Consider the following 14731-nt stretch of genomic DNA (forward strand, 5'->3'; position numbering starts at 1 on the left):
TTGTTCATGGCACTGCCCTGCAGTTTTGTTGGATTAGGTCACTCACTGCCTGTGACTCATCAGTCTGCGTAGATTGGCGTGAACTTTTGAAGTTTTGTGTCAGGTTGTGGTTTGTGCCACTGGCTGGTGGCAAAGGTGGTTCTGGAATGAATTTACCAGTGGGAAGGTTTTTTTCATGGGGGCACTTAACCAATCTAGAAGATGTAAAATGTGATTCAGAATCACGACAACTGACTCCTGTAAAATGGCTCCAGATCTGTTCTACAAGGGCACTGAGCCCTGTTGGCCCCTCTTTAGAACCGCCCCTGGCTGGCAGGACTCATGACTCCGTCTGATACAGCTTACAGCTTTCACCTATGTAAGCTCTTGTGGAACCACCGATGTACTATGGCTGAGAAAGCAGGAACTATCTCAGCGGCAGTTCTTTGTGAACATGTAAATGATTAACATCCACTCAGTGTCATGTCCTACAAATATGAAAATGCTTTAGTTGAAATTAGTTCAAATGGCAAAAACTGGCTCAACCCAGGTGTGACGTGCTTCTAGCTTCCCCCCATTTTGAGGATTTCCCTGCCATTTGCCAATTTTTCTTCTCCAAATACTAACAGTAACTTCACAGAACCTCAATGCAACAAACGGAACCACGACCAAGGCATTTCCACTGGTGAAATTTGCATGTGGACACTGTCAATCAAATATTATTCATAGCTGTTTATGCTAAAGACTTGCAGCTGGTATGGAGGGTTCTCATTCTAACAGAACAGCCACACAAAACAACAGAGCTAAAATGGAAAAGTTTAACTTAAAGTATTTTCAAATACACGTGCAGCCCAGTCAAACTCCTGACCTCAATCTATTTAAGAATCTGTGGAGAGACTGAAAATGTTGGTCTTGATTTTATTCGATGGAGGTTGAGCTATAGCACAACAAAAGCAGCACAAATCAATTTAGGCTGCCACGAAAACTTACCCCTGGATTTTTTTTTTTGTTCCTAAAACATATCAGAAGCTAAACCTTGCTAAGATTTTTTGGATACTAAATTGCCTGAAGTATTGGGTTACTGACCTTTTGGCAGATATGTAAATACATTTATATGAAATCCTTTCACCCTGTGTGGCTTCCCACAAGGCTAAAGGTTGAGTTTTTAGATAATTCTTCCAGAGGGTGTATCTGTGAGACCAGACATTGACGAAGGCAGAGACGGCCTGTTTTGCATATTTTTCTTTTGTTGCACTAATTCATCCCGAAACTGTTCTATCAGGTTGAGGTCAAGACTCTGTGCAGACCATATGAAACTCGCTTATCTGCGTTTTACCGACTCTTTTTTTGTGGACGTGAGCAAAGCCATGTTAAATCAGCAAGGGACCATTCTCAAACTAGGTGTGTCTTGGTACACTGAAGCAGTGAGAGCTCATCTCCTGAAAAACAGCCCCACACCATAATCCAGTCTGCACCACACATTACACTTGACAAAATGCAGTCAGGTAAGTGCTGTTCTCATGGCAACTGCCAAACCCAGACTCATCCATTGAATTGCCAGACAGAAAGGCGTGATTTGTCATTCCAGAGAACACATCTCCACCGACTCCACTGGCAGCTACACAACTACGATCAAAGCTTTGTGTTGCACTTGGTGATGTAAGACTTGGATGCACCTGCTCATCCATGGAAACAATTCACTGAATCTCTATATGCACTGTTTATGAGCAAGTCTGAAGGTCACACTGCATGAACTATTGACACTGTAGAAAGTTGATGACCTCAGCGCACTATGCTCCTGAGCAGCCACTGACCCCACTGTGTGCTTTTAAGTGTCCTACCACTATGTGCCTTGGTTGCTTTCATTCCCAATCTTTTCCTCTTTGTTATACCACTGACAGCTGACGGTGGAATATTTAATGGTTAGCAGATTTCTAAGCACTTTCTGAGAGCAATCCATGCTTTTAGTGTTTGCAAACACAGTCTGCAGGTTTTAGATGCCAGGTTTTATGCACCTGTGGGATTGGAAGTGGCTGCAACACCTGATATCATTGACTCAAAGAGCTGAGAAAACATTTTTGATAATAAAGTAACTGTGTGCATCAGTTGGTACTAGAATAGGCTTCTCTATCCATCCATCCATTGATTAGATCAACCTGTCCTTGCAGGGTTATTGGGAGGCTGTAACCTATTTCCAGCAGTCGCTGGGCGAGAGGCAGGATTCACCGTGGACAGGTCACCAGTCCATCGCAGGGCAACACAGGACAAGCAATCATGCATGCACACACTTACACCTATGGACAATTGATAGACAGCACTTCACTTAACAGACGTGCTTTTAACTGTGGGAGGAAGCTCGGCATTTGAGCATGCACGCTCCATGCAGGGAGACCCCAGGTCAGGATTTGGACCCTGGACCTTTTTGCAGCGAAGCAACAGTGCTAGCAACTGTGCCAGCATGCAATCCCCGAGAATAGGCTTGTCTTCCTGTAATATCTGTCTGTGTGCGTGTATGCGTGTGTGTGTGCATGTGTGTGTGAGAACTACGCCTGATATTTCCAGTGATGAGCTGGACTTTACTCCCTGACTCAGTGTCTGTCGGTTTGACGTAATTCATCTGACCCCTGCGCCACACTGTCTGATGCAAAAAAGAAAGAATGACAGAAGAAAAGAAAGGCAGAGAGAAGGGTAGCTAGAAAGAGAACAAGAAAAAAATAAAGAGAGAAAAAGAAAGAAAGAGAAAAGAAGAGGAAAATAAAGAAAAAAAAAGTGAGAGAGAAAGAAAAAGCTCAAATGAAAGCTGAAGAGAGAGAGTGGTTCATCGCATCCCAAAACAAAGCAGAGGCAGCTGGGTAATAAAAATGTACTGTCTGTCATAGTAAATTACTAATAGTGGTTTTTGCCTTTCTGCAGTCTCCTGATTATGCTCAGTGGTCTGCCTCCGACAATTATGAAGCCATTAACACTGTGTGCGCGCGCGTGTGTGTATGCGTATGTATGCGTGTGCGTGCGTATGCATATGTGTGTGTGTGTGTGTGTGTGTGTGTGTGTGTGCGTGTGCGTGTGTGTGTGTGTGTGTGACACAGTCAGAGAAGGCAAAAGACAGCGAGAGAATCTATGGTTGCTGATTTGAGGAAATGTTGTAATTTATTTTATGGCCCCACAGCTCCTGTGCTTGCGTTAGCGCTGCAGGCTGTAAAACATCAAGCCTACATGTTTGCTCCCCGTCTGCTCGTCTGTGGCTGCAAAGGAGATGGTTTCTCTGCATGCACAAAGCTAGTTTGACTCCTTTTGTGGGTTTTCGTCCAGCTTTCAGAACTCGAACGCAAACAAGGTTTTCAGGGGTCGCTCCGTTACAGGCCACCGAATGAAGGGAGGAATATAAAAGGCATTAAGCCACTAGTCCTATGCAGCATGTCTGCTAAGGAGGACCATCAATCGAATGCACAGACCCCATTAGATGTAGGAGCAGGAGTAGGAACACACATGTACATACACACACACACACACACACAGACATATATACCTCAGGGAATTTAACTGAGCAGGAAACATCCTTAAAGACATGGTCATTATGATTTCAGCACCATGTGTGTTACATCCCATTACCACACAGAATAACTAAACCCTTTCTAACATGAATCTATATACAAAAACCTGAGTGAAAGAAAAAAAAAAAAAGAAAAATTGGCACGACACCCATACTGCATCACTCAGGGTGTTATGACAGTTTTACCGTCATAAAACTGTTTTTTATGATCCTATATGTGGGTGTCTAGGTCACTAGCTGCCTATGCTTCTTGAAGGTCTTTTAATATTATTTTTTAAATTTGGCTGCATTTTTATTCATTTCATCTCCAGTACAACACAATGACAGCACATTATGCAATATTGGCTTAGAAAAAAGTGTCAGGTGTCAAAAACTACAGCAGATGGACACTTTCATACAGAGATAGGTCTGTTTTTTTGTTTTTTTGAAAGTATGTTTTCTTACAGGTTTATAAGCAGTCAATCCACCTGCTCTCGAAGTCCACGTGTTCCATTCTCAGCACATTTCACACAGGCCAATGCAAACATCATGATAAATTGAAGATTCATAAAATAGCTTTTGCATAAACTGCTATAAAGTTGCTGAGACTGGATTTTTTTTATAGACAGTGGAAGTCTGCTACTGCATGGCAAGAGTTCAGTCGTTACCTTTAAACCGAGGAAACTCAAATATCGGGAATGTTGCCAAAATGTCAGCTGTTCACCTGTGTTGTGTTTCATGGATCGATTAGACATAACCAAAGAAGATAGAAGAATATTTCTTTTTGCCATCTGTACAATGCAGTTTTCGAGCTTGTCTCTGGTGGTCTTGATGCAAAACTAGCTTTGCAAATTTAACAAATGTGTTCATTTTAGTAATTTCAGGCAAAAAAATAAAAATAAAGATTCTGATATTATCGAAGAATTTATGCTAAGTGAGTATCTCCCAGTTCAGAGTTCAAACAGAGTTTTTAGATTTTGAATTGGAGGATCAAATGCAATTCATGTCTGAAAAAAAATGGAATGTGCATCAAAACCTTTCAATTAGTGCAGAATATAATTTTATAATTATATACAAACTTATGTGTCAGCAGCCATGTTCTTTAAAGAGTATGCACACTTTCCATAACACATGGAGACCCAGCATTTACACACAATGGATACTTGTTGCAAACCTGACAGATAACTTTTGTTTTATTGCTTTGTTTTGTTCTAGGTGCTCAAGCTGTTCTCTGACTCAGTGGTTATATGCCTCTGCCATAAGAAGAGGCATATAATCTAAATTTTAAAAAATATATAACATCATCCCTTGAGCTTCAAAGTCTTTTATGCACGCATAATTCACACTCATAAGAACTCGCCAATATCTGAAGTCTGCACTGTAAAACTTGCCGGCTTTTATGTTTTATTCAAATGTGTGGTTTATACTTTTGTACCACAAGCTACAGAGTTTGAGTCAAAATTGTGATGCAGGTTGTTGAGTGACAAAAGACACATGAAGACTTTATCATTATTCACAGACCGCCATTTTGAATTAAACTGCGACCTGATGAGACCTCCTCACTGAACCATTCCAGAAGATCATAATAAATTATAAGATGGTAAGATGTTGCTGTTTAAACATGTTGATTCCACTGAGTCAGGCAAGAGAACAAGTTTGTCCACTAAAGATAACATTAGCCTTTGAGCTGCTAAATAGTAAATTCAAACTAGTGCAGTTATATTAATCCTTCACATCCTGACTCCAATAATAGATTATAAAGTCACAATGGACAGATGATATTCCAAACATTGTTGCTGAGTATGAATTTCCATCCATCCATTTTCTATCCCGAGCAACAGAGACACACAATACACACAAACGCTGATACCTAATAGCACTTTGGAGAGTCATGTTTTTGGACTGTGTGCGGAAGGAATCCTATTTACACAAGGTATGTTAGGATAGCTCCTACTTTTTGGTTGGGTTTATGTTAAAAATGATTTGATAATCTGAAATGCTTCAGTGTGACAAACAGCAAACAAATTGGTAATGGTACAAATACTTTTTCACAGCTCTGCATCCTTAACTTACAGCGCTTTATGTAATTGCTTAGTAATTTAAAGCTCTGTCAACTGTGACTAATGCAACAAAGGTTATAATGTGGGGCTATAAAATAAATCCTTAGCATTTTGTGTGAAGAAAAAAAAAAACATTCATGTCCTGAAATGCTCTCCAGTTGGAAAAAAAAGGACAGTGTTCTGTTGCTCTCTCTCTCTCTCTCTCTCTCTCTGTGTGTGTGTGTGTGTGTGTGGTCAGTGAGACAAATTAATCACCCATCCGCAGAGGTGCATTCATTGTATTAACCCTGAACTCTGTGTTAGCCTATACTCCATCATGACTTGGAAGTAGCCAAACCCCACCTCTGGAGCTGCCGCCGCTGCGCTATAGGACCACGCTCTACTGGGATGGACCAGAGAGAGAGAGAGAGAGAGAGAGAGAGAGAGAGAGAGAGAGAGAGAGAGAGAGAGAGAGGATGAGAGTGTGATTAGAGTAGAGGCGGGGGAGGAGAGAGGTGAGAGGTTGCAGATGAGTTGCATTGCAAAGGATGCTGCTGTTGCTACAGCACCTGCAGAGTCGTCATCGCTCCATTCATCCCTTCCATTCCGCGGGAAAAAAAAAAAAAGAGGAACGAAAAAAAAAAAGGAGTGGTTATGTGATTCTCCCACTAGCGGGAGGAGACGCGCACAGTGAAGAAAGGAATAGCATGGATGGAGAGGAGAGGAAGGGGTGGAGGTGTGGTGGTGGGAGAAGGGGGTGGCGGGGGGCGTTTCCCTGCACAGTATAACCTATTCTCTGACTTCAGCGTGGAAACAGTGCGTGGCATTAAGAACGGCTTCTCCGCGGGAGCAGCGTAAACGTGGACCAAGCGGTAAGTGATGATTTTTTTTTTCTTCTCCCCTTTCATAAAATCAGATTTTGCCTCAGCTGATAAGCGTGGATTCCAGCACTTTAGGATGTTGTAATCGTGACTAAACAGCCTTTCTCTATAATCGTGGAAGTGAAGAAACTAGATTTAAAGATTACGGATGAAACCGTTTAAATCGCGGCACTGACGCCCTATCAGTGATCAGTGGGATGCTGGCACGCTTTGTGGTTTGATAACTAAACAGGTTGGTCCCAGCAGCATCCCCACCAAAATGCCTATCAAGCGTCTTGCAGGGAGATACACCTGCTTCCAGCTCTCAGTGTTTCACCGCAGCGCGTCTTCTTCCTTTCTGTAGCCTGCTGGATGGAAAGCATGTTGGTTTTGAATCCCGTTCACACTCTCCTGCTGAAGGGTTAGGGATTCAGTCCACGCCTGCCACCATGGCATCTGAACTGGGATCTCCTTGTCAGTGGGAGCGGATGTATTTACAAACAAAGAAAGCTTGATAACCCACGCATGTCACGTAGAAAACAGGTGCTGCTGGCTATGTGCGATTTTACAGTGTGTGGTTGTTTGGTTATCTGGGCCAGTAGGCCAACTTGGAGTCATCTGTACTGGCAGGGCCGGACTTTAACAAGGGCTCACTGGGGCAGAAGCCTGGTGGTGGCCTTTCATGGGGGGCCTCAAAATAGCTTTTTTTTTCTTTTTCTTTTTAGCTTTTAAATAAATGTTTGCTTCACTTCATAGCCCATATCCCTGTGATTTACATGTCTGACTGTTTTAAGGCAATGAATTCACAAATACAAACCAGATCTTAGAGCCCAAACATTTGCAGAATCATATAGTTTATTTGTAATTCTTGCAACTCATATTACATTAAGCCACACATAGAACAATACAGCTTCTATTGCTTCTTAACTCTGCAAACAAACACAATAGAGTAATAGAAGAGAGAGTAATACATTGTTATTAGCTGGTATTGCTAACAGCTGTTAGCACTAAAGCAACTTGCATTGATTTTCTGACATGCAACTTTTGTCTGAATGAAGACGTGTCTTGATTCAAGCACGCTGTTCTTAAAATTAAGTTTTCAAAAAGGAAAAAAAAATACCATAAAACCTCTATTTTCATGTAGACGAGGCCTGTATGTACACTTTGTCGTTAATTTGTCGACTAGATAATTATCCGAAGCAGTTTCAATGCAATTTGTGGCCATGATGCATCCAGGCCATTAGATGAGATGATATTCAATACTCTGCTCAAGAAAACAAGACAAGATGTGATTTCACCTGATTAGTTTTTCACAAATAGGATAAAGGTTTCTCAATTCAAATAAACTATGTAATAAAGGACTGTTAAACAGTGCAGAATGATAAGAATTTTACCAGTTTATATATTATGTTACTTATGCTTGTCTAATTTTAAGGTGGAGCTTCTGACAGAAATGCATAGAAAATGCTCCTGAATGTCTCGCTGTTAGAGAATAAAGGATTTGTTCATCTCAAACTATGCTTTTAAAAAATCTCTGTTTCACATAGAAATAATCAGTTTAATTATTATTAAAATGAAACGTAAATTGCCCTTTTATTAGCTGTTAGCTGAACACTGCAAGCTAATGTTTGCTCCCTCGTGGCTAACGGTTAATGGTCGTATTTTGTCAGCGCTTACTGTCCTCAATATTGTATTACACAAACAATCTTTAGCACTTTTGTAACCAAGTGTTGTCCATACTTTTTAGCTGGCTCTGTCAACAGTGCAAGGGAACAACCGAAGAACTGCATCCCTTTTCATGATCAAAAAAATGAGCCTCAGGCATAAATACAACAGGGTGTTAAGCTTAAAGCACACACCTTCATTTCTGAGGATGATAATAAAATCTCATATTTGCTTTGCCAGGTGGAGGCAGATGTTATTTCTAACAGGAAGTTCCGTCCTTGAGATGGATTTTGATTTGTTCAAAAAATATGGCAGCTTTTTAATATAGCAAGCTCTGGGTGGGGAATCAAAAGTGACGGTTTCCCAGGTGGAGTGCTTCTCCTAAATCTGGGGTTCTGCAGTCCGAAGTTTGGTAAATGTAGAGAGGATCTGCTAATTCTGGACTCCAGCATAAATTCATTAGAACAGCTACGAATGGGTCACTTATTTTTTATTTTATTTTTTATATGTAGTGACTATTAGACTCAACAGCGTGGCAGAAATGACCGGAAGGATTTGCTGTTGCAGGCAAAAGCATAAACATGCTCATAACAGGGCCTTTAGTTCCAAACAATTAAGCAATAATGTGCAAGCAGCAGGCCCAGCATCCGCTCTGCTTCTGTTTCCATCACAAGCCCGTCTCGTCTTTGCCTCCAGGCTCAGTCACTTGTAATTCTGCGTCCTACTCCAAATACCAGGTACATAAAATGATTGATAAGTCTGTTTGCGTCAGACATAAATATGAAACACAGACCGATTTTCTTTCATTAGGCCCTCCAGCTGGAGCCAGTTCGCTTTCAATCAAGTCAATTCAGGAAATGGATTTTCTTATAGATGCAAACCAGATGTCTTTCGGCATCAAATAAACTTCTTACCAGTCTATAAATATATTATTGGGGTGGGTGAGGAAGAAGGTAGAGAATCATAAATATGTGGGTACATGATCAGCTTGCGTGAATGTGTCAGAACTGCTGCTCCAGGCACGCCCACGTGAGTGTCATGTTATCATAGCTTAACCTCGATGTACCACACTGGAAAGTGTTTGCAGATCAGACCGAGACGTTCCCGGTGACACAGAGCAGACACACGGCCGCTCCTGCGGGGTGAGCCGGGCAGCAGCGGGGTGTATTTTTACACCAGATCTGTGACACCTCCCTACATCTCTTCACAGCTCGTGGTGAGAACAGAAGACACGTCCACACGAGTTGCCATCACCGGCAGGCCGGACGTGGACAGTTGGGGCGGAGGAAGAGGCAAGAAAGAGGGAAGGGAGATGAGGAGAGGAAGACCAAGGGGGCTATAGGTAATGAGCGAGACGTTGAGGTCTTCTAAGTGACAGCAAGTTAAGGGTCTCAGAGGAATTTTTGCAGGAGAGTCAGGCTTCCTGATAGCGTGAAGGGGATGTGCTGGATGTGTCTGGACGGATAAACAAGCAGCCGTCCAGACGATGAGAGAGCAAACACGGGGCAGGGGCGGGAAAGAGGCGGCAGACGGATCAGCGTGATTAGAGGGGAAAGGTTAAGAGGAAAAGTGAGAAGGAGTGGGGGAATAAAGGAGGAAGACCGTCATGCCCTGTTTGTAAACTGAGGCTGGAGTTTTCCAGGAGGAGCTGACTGTGGTGCTGATGCAAACTCCCTTCCTCTCTTTTTCCAGTGCCTCTCCTCCTCCCATCTTTTCTCCTCCTCAGCTGACAGCTACTGTGTCTCTAATTGGCAAGTGTGGATTGGGAAGAGTCTGGCTTATTCTCCATGGGACGGAGTAAGGAAGGCAGAAGGATTGTGGATTTTTTTTTTTCCTGGAAAGGAGCTGGAAGTTGGGAAAGAAGGAAGACAATAGGTGAGGGCTGAGCATCTGTTATGTACATCATCCGCTGTTGGTAATCGCTCCCTCCCCCTCACTGGAGAGTAGCAATTCCTGACACCTTGCAGATAATTGGTGATCCTGTCCTCTCCCCGAGTGCTTGGCTAAACGGTGGCTTGATGTGAGGAAGAGCTGATGGCAGTGTGATCTCTTAATGTGTGTGGACATACATAAAGCGTACAATCTAATTAGTACTCTAGCAGTGGGCTTAAGTTGTGAATGCTGCTGCTGCTGCATTGCCACTCAAGGCTAAATATCATCTCTTTTGTCTCCTTTTATCACAGGTGCTGTCCTTAAAGATTCGCCTCTACGATGTAATCTGATTCAGGAGCTGAAAGGATAATACAGAAGAGGAAGAAAAAAATAAAGGAGCTGAATGGAGTGAGAAAGGAGTGGAAGCGTGGGTGGAGGCGGGCATTTTGTGCTCCGGTCTCGACCACGGGTATTCTTGGGTTGATAATACAGATGTGGATGTTATTGCTTGAGAATACGCGTAGTCGAGGGGAAGCTTTATCATCAACACTGGATCTGATGCGGAGATCTGTTCTGTAGCGCTGCAGAGTCCAAACATATAAGGGAAGGAACGAATGGAAATGTTTGGTCAATCAGGTTTTTGAATTACCTTGCCTTGTAGGAGTACTCGTACACCTTGAGGTTTTCTGCATTTTGTCACATTGTAGCCACAAACTTCAATTAGGTTTATTGGGATTATTATTGGGATCTCTTATAAAATCCCAACGACTGTGTACTTTGTGCCCAATTATGCACAAACTAGTGCATAATTGTGAAGTGAAGGGAGACATTTTATAAAAACGTTAACATTTTCACAATTAAAATTCCGAGAAGTGGGCCGTGCTTTTGCTCCGACACCCCTAAATAAACTTTGGTTCATTCATTCAAGATCAGAGAAGCAGAATCATTGTAACTCTGGAGGAGCAGCAGAGATTCACAGCCCAGTCAGGAAAATCTGTCGATGATGTGTCGATATGATTTGTTGGCCATAAGAACCAGAACAAGTCCGGTTCGCCTCAAGCCATGTAGGGGAACACAGCAAAAAAAAAAAAAAAAAAAACGTGGCAGAAGGCGTTTTGATCAGATGAGACTAAAACTTTCTGGCATTCAAGAAAAATCCCAGGTGTATCTGAAAGCTAGCGCTGCACATCCTTCTGAGAAACACAAGCCAAAACTAGCCAAGAAGATACAATGAGCTTTGTGGCTGTAATGTGACAAAATGTGACACAAAAGTTAAACGGAAGTGATTACTTTTGCAAGGCAAAGTAAGAAGCAATCGGGGCTTGCCAGGAGTCTCAATTGAATTCAGCCACTGACGAGGTGTTATCCGCCATGTCACTCTGTCCACCTGTGGAGCTGGTGCGTTCAGCAGCTCCCTCATCAGAAGCTTTGCACCCCGCTGCTGAGCTAAAACCCAGGCCGTTCTGGGAGCTTATCTCAAAAAGTCTTCACCATTGCACATTAAATCTTTTGATTATCTACTCTTGTCATTCACAAGCGATGTCATAGTCTCACCATTTAATAGCTGCCTTTTGTCGTTTTTATGTCCATATTCATTCCAAACAAGAACGCTTTAAATTTCCAGACACGGTCCCTGAGAATTTTGCTCAGCCACGAGCCCATCCACACCACCCCCCTCCCTGCTCTTCGATCCCCCCGTCCATCCCCCCCCACCTCACTCTCCAGCTCAAATCTTATTAAAGGAGTAAAAAAAATAAATAAAAAAAGTGCTAGTTTGATGCCAGTAGCTGCAGCAACAGGAGACAGTAACACATGAGGACATGTAAAGCTTGCACCCGTGGCTGACATTTCAGCATTTTGACTCAGTCGACTGGCTGTCATGATGCAGAATCAGACTCGCGCTGACACAAACACGGGATCTACATGCCAGCAGGGAAACAGCGGGGTTTGATGGAGGCTCATGACAACAGGCACATGGATAGATCCCGTCCATTTCAGCACACATGCGATGCTGCGTGAAGGTTCACTGGGTCCGTACGCCTGGAGGGCGGAGGGGGGTTTGAGGGATTGACTGCTTTTATGGGTAACTATTTTTGGTCACAGTGATGGATGTTTATGTCTTTTATTGATCAGGTCCAGGGTGTGGGTTTGAAGAATTCTTGGGACGTTTGGGCTCGCTGATTAATCAGGCGGCTGAGATGGTGGAATAAAACATCCGGAATAACATTTTCGGAGCATTAGCATTATTGCTAAAGTATTATAAATTAGAAGATCAGCATCCGTTTGCAAATTCAGCAATTTGTCAGCATCAGCCTGAGGATAGATTACGCTCCCGTCAAATACACTTGCATGATTTCTTTCCAATGTGTAAGCAAATCTGTGACAGTATGTAATCATAATTAACGCAAATTTCCCTCTGACGCTCCGTGAACTTGTTGATTAGGGGAGAGCGCTTTCCGTGGCTATGTGTGTGTTTATGCAAGCGCGTGTATGTTGCTCCCAAGCAACAAAATGACTATTGTGAGCACAGCTCCAGGTGCCTAGCAACCAAAATCGCTCTGTTTCCCTGGCAACAGTTGCCCCGGACTCGCTGTGTGGGTTGATTGGCAGCCTTGACAACAGGGAGACAGAGTGACACTTGACCTCGCGTGCTGAATGGGAGAGGCGAAAAGAAGGAGCGAGAGACGGAGGAGGAGAGAGGGGGAGGGAGCAGGAGAAGCTGAGTGATAATCATTCTCCATTGTAATCATCCTCCAGCATGTTTCATAAGGCGCTGTCAATACCTCTCCAGCTGGGGTCCATCATCGAACACAATGCACGCCGCAGCGCATGCATGCATGGACACACTCCTCCTGGGTGGAGAGCCCAGGCAAGCACTCAACATCTCATCTATTATCACTCAGGCCTGTCTGGTGCACAACCCCACTACACTGCCTTCTTTCATTTCTGCTACATTCTGTGCTCCGTGGGGATGAATGGGCTCCTGAAAACGTGCAACAGTCACAGATGCCTCAGGACAGTAGATTGGCATTCAAAGACCTCCTTTAGCATATTGAAATGTAACATCAGCATGTAGCTGTTGGAAGATGTGTTTTTTCTACGTTTTCTATTCTAGATCATGGAGTCAAGACAGCCTCCATTGTGCAGATGTTGTTTTACTAGAAAGAAAAAGAAAGAAGAAAAAAAAAGAGGCGTTTTTATGTCTGAAGTGCATGACAGATTTAAACTGAATGGTATTAACAGGACTGAGTTTTGTTGTCTTTATCAGTTCAGGTCAGAAGTTTACCCACAGCCATCTTCTTCTCTGAATGTATTAAATTTGGATTTTTAATGAAGCATTTGAATTGTTGCTTTTTTGGGAAGAATAATGAAACTAAGTGGGGATTTAAAAGAAACGGTGTAATGTTTGAATTTTAGGTCGACTTTCTGTAATCCGCAAAGGTTAAAAATTCTGCATGTAGGCTTAAATATGTACAGTACATACACCTCCACAAACATTTTTTTGTTAAATGTACTTAGTAAGTCACAGGCAAACCAACAAAATTTGAAGCCATCAACAAGGTTTGGCAGGATTTCTGGATATTTAACTTTTCTGTTTGGAAGAACTGATGCGGTCGATTTAAACCGATCGGGTTCCCTGCATGGCTCAGGTTTTCAACCTCAGTACATTTTTAATAGAGCTGAGGTCTGGGACATCCCAGACATCAGCAGTAACACAGATTTGATGTGTGTTTTGGATGATTGTCCTGCTGAAACACCCAGGTGTGCCATCATCATATAAAAAGATGGTACTAAGTAAAAAAAAGAAAAGTAAAGCATAAAAGCCTTGCCTAGACACCTTCTGGTTATCGTTACCAAATAGCTCAATTTGTGTTTTATCTGACCTTAAATGTGGCTGTAAATGTGCGGTTTCAAGGTGTTTATTTTGGAGCAAGTGCTTTTTTTTCTAGGTCTGCTTCACTGTCAACAGTGATGACGCTTCCATTATAGTGTCTCACAGTTTATGATCAACTTGACTTTTGGTGGTTCTCGGGTTGTTTGTTAAAATCCTAAAAGACCATCTTTGATCTCGGGCAGACGTCTGAAACCTGCTGCTCTGGAGTTACATGTGGCTCAGACTAAGATTGGCCAGAAACAAGACAGAGCTGAGCGATATCCTGAAATATTAAACAAAAAAGGCACTTTCATTTAATCTTGGCATAAAAATCCCACAACAGAAGAACAGTGCTGATGGAGAACATTCTTTTATCAACCTGTTGCAAGCTATGTTCTTATCTTACTAAAACTATTGAATATTCCATTTAAGTAAAGTTTTAAGTCAGATGTTTATAAGATCAAAATAGAATTGATATATTATAGTAGGAATATGTACAATTCTGGCTCTTTGGATTGTAAAGGTGACTTACCTCGTCCTGAGTGTTACAGTTCAGGTCATGTGGGGCTAAACATGGACACAGTTTGGCGTTTCAACAGGGCAAAGATCCTAAAAACAAATCAGTTAGTTTTGGAAGGCTTCCCTAATGACCTGAGCTCAGCGCTTTTGGAAATTTATAGACTTTGCTTAAAAACCTATTTGTGCCAATGTAAATAAGGTCTGCCAGTCCTGACCGGAAGAGTGGTTAAATATTCAGTTTTTATAATGCTCATGGACGCAAAAAGTCAAGTGGTTCCTCAGCTACTTGCTCAAGGACATTTATCCAAATTTTAGTGATGGTTTATATATATATATATTTTTTTTTAACTTGTGTGGATCAGAAAACATTTCCATAAAGTTCTAAGTTGTGCTT

General features: G+C 42.3%; 1 long non-coding RNA gene across 2 annotated transcripts; it reads left to right on the plus strand.

The window, feature by feature from the left end:
• Positions 1-5433: 5433 nt before the first annotated feature.
• LOC103468532 (uncharacterized) lies at positions 5434-13279 on the plus strand. Of its 2 annotated transcripts, XR_001777378.2 has the most exons (3): positions 5799-6419; positions 9283-9414; positions 10256-13279. It is a non-coding gene; the product is annotated as an uncharacterized LOC103468532 (long non-coding RNA). The 2 variants fall into 2 exon arrangements; XR_001777237.2 differs by lacking the exon at positions 9283-9414 and having other exon boundaries at positions 5434-6419.
• Positions 13280-14731: the final 1452 nt, after the last annotated feature.

The sequence above is a fragment of the Poecilia reticulata genome, chromosome 1, assembly GCF_904066995.2.
Source record: "Poecilia reticulata chromosome 1, P_reticulata-male-v2, whole genome shotgun sequence".
NCBI lineage: Eukaryota > Metazoa > Chordata > Actinopteri > Cyprinodontiformes > Poeciliidae > Poecilia > Poecilia reticulata.